Raw genomic sequence first — 2,959 nt, 5'->3', positions numbered from 1 at the left:
TTTTGGTCTCTACTCTAGATCTCTTAAATCAGAAACTCCGGGGTAGTCCGTAGCAATCTGTTCTCCTAAACCTTCCAGGAGATTCTGATGCTTGCTCGAGTTTGAGATCCACCGCACTAGAGATCTTCTCATATACTCACTATAGTCAAAGCAAAGATGTTTTCTCTTTGCAAATCACTTTTTTCTTATTGCTTCAGTTACACTGCTATTTTTTCTTCCACCAAATGGTTAAAGTTACTTCTCTCATCTGAAAAATTGTATCATTTTCTAAAACACTTTTTTAAAGGAGCATGATGTACAATCATCCCCTACGATTTTCTTTTCTGTATAACATTATTTTAATAATACAAAAATTGTTAATAATGAGTTTCACCAATTATAATTTTACAAACAAAGAACAACAACAAAATAAAATGTTCAAGAGTAAAATTATGATCCTTAATGTGATAGTAACACTAGAGGTATGTCTGTTTACTGTTCAAGCAATCACTGCCAGAAAGACATAGACATAGTCACGGAAGGAATTTTCTTAACATCAGAGGCTAAACAACAGTTGCTTTCATTGGTTGGTAAGGAATAGGACTGGGTCCAATATTCAAGCTTAATCCACCAGATAATACTCAAACTTTTCCCATAAGAACTGTCAAGAACATAGTAATCCCATAATGTCACTGCTATGAAAACCATCTAAAAAAAGCAAAAGACAACAAAAAAACTAACTATGCTAACAAACTCAAAAAACAAAGTAGCTGCAGGCTGCTTCATGATAATGGACTCAAAGCCTGGCTCATATACAACAATGAAGTACAATACATAAATAATTATTATGCAACTTATAAATTACTACTGTACTGTCTCGTCACTGCACAAATAGAATTTACTGTACCACACTCTTGCTTAATGTCTGTTCCTAGAAGGCCAGAGATGATGCCCAATAGAAGTGTCAAATGCCTACAGACACGGCATAAAGTTGATTCCTTTAAATGATGATAATATAACCAGCCTCTCGATACTCAGGACACTGACCTGGCTGCAGCTGCTTTTGATTTGCAAGTGTCGGCTGGGAGTGTCTTTTTCTGTCTCTTGGCTCCTAAACTTACAATTTATCATTTCTGAAGCCCTCGACACCATTTCTATAACACTCTAATTATTGGACTGATTTGAAACAAAAGATTCTTCAGTAATTTCGGCTTAAAACCACATAGAAATTTTTATAACACCCTGCTTAAAGAAATGCGTAAAGAAAACTGGAGAAGAAGATTTGAAGTGACAATAAAGAGTTTATATCTGTCATGATCTAAACAGAACACCTTGGAAATTAGCTTGTGTAGATATTAATGTTCAAAAGCAACTATGTATATTGACATTTTCAATGACTAGCTGACCCACAATTAATATTCATTATGTGAAGCCAATTACTCTCAAGGTATTGCTGTTAATATAAATGGACCTACCCTATCTTGTCATTCTGTTCCTATACATGAATCTCCTCATCCATATACTTCAAGGCTCAGTCTACCACCAAAGACTCTGCCATCATTCGGCGGAGACCCTGAAAAACACCCTTCTATTCCACCCTGATTTGCTTTTTCCCACATATAGTTCCCTCTCTGATCTAGCTATTTGCTCAAGAAAATAGTGCCCTATAAGCAATTTGAGCAAAGAGGAAAAAAAAAAAATGCAGACCAAAGAGCATCCTATGACTATAACGTAATGAGGGCAATTTTCTCCCACAGCTATTAAGCTGATTTTGAAGGCAGCATCCATAGAAAGCACTTGAAAGAAACACACTCTTTTGCAAAAATATGTTTTAATATATCTATTACAAATCCCATCAGGACTGGAATATTTTTAAATAGCTGACAGGTAAAAGGGAGTAGTGTTCTAAATAGTGGAGGACTTTATTACATATGTCCACATCCAGGAGTGAACTAGAGTAACCTAATGCTATGAATTCACCAAAGAGCTGTCAGCCTAGTATGCCAACCCATCAAGCCAAAGCTTTAAGGCTACTTGACACTATAAAGTAATGGCATGAGAAATGGGGGGGAAACTGAATGAATGAATGAATGAAAAATCCATTGGCTTAAGAGTTGATTCTTGCATTTTAAAGGTCAGTATGATTTATACAACTTTAAAGGCTCAAGGTGAAGTTATTTGTGATGGGATGGCAGCTCTAGTAAGAAACTCAAATACAGCAGAAACGTCAGCCACTTGACTGTTAACAACTGTGCTTTCTGCAATAAATTTCTATAATGTGAAAGAGGGTTGCCAAACAGGTATCTCTCAATAATTCACCTGTAAAGACTTATCCCATCCCCTAACTCTTAACAACTTTTCACAAAGATAACCCATCGAATCTCCCCTCTTGGTAGCCATCCTGCATTTTATTAACTTAATAGTATAATTTCAAATTCTGATCTGCTGCATTAAAAATAAGGCACAAATCAGCTTCAGTTAAGAAGTATTTAAAATTTTGTTAACATATACAGTTTCATACAACTTTCTACTATTAGGCAGCTGTATTGAAATGAGTCATGCATTATGAAGGACAATTCAACAGGATCAGAAATATACCATTTATAGCTGATTAAATATGGTATTTGGTGCATTCATTTAAAACAAAACCAAACCTGGTTCAGGTCCCTGGGTCTAGAATGGAAGCCCCCCATTCTCACATTGGTTTTATGGGAAAAATCACATTTGACTTCCATTACATTGATTTACATTATCTAGTTATACCAGGATTTGGCATACTTTAAATACAAGAGCTTTTTACACACCAAAGTTGAGTCCTCCTCCAAAATACACATAATATTTCATTTAAATAGGTTGAAGGTAGAATATCAGTAAAGCTATCAGTCAATGTGTTATTTCAGTTAGCAACAAAATTGTCCTACTGAAACAAACTATGTGTTTCACTAATACGTGTTTTTCTAAATAGAAAATATGATAATGC

Source organism: Rhinopithecus bieti, unplaced genomic scaffold (genome assembly GCF_001698545.2).
Source record: "Rhinopithecus bieti isolate Rb0 unplaced genomic scaffold, ASM169854v2 scaffold_15368, whole genome shotgun sequence".
Taxonomy (NCBI): Eukaryota; Metazoa; Chordata; class Mammalia; order Primates; family Cercopithecidae; genus Rhinopithecus; species Rhinopithecus bieti.
The sequence above is the reverse complement of the archived record's forward strand: the minus strand, read 5'-3'. Positions refer to the sequence as shown.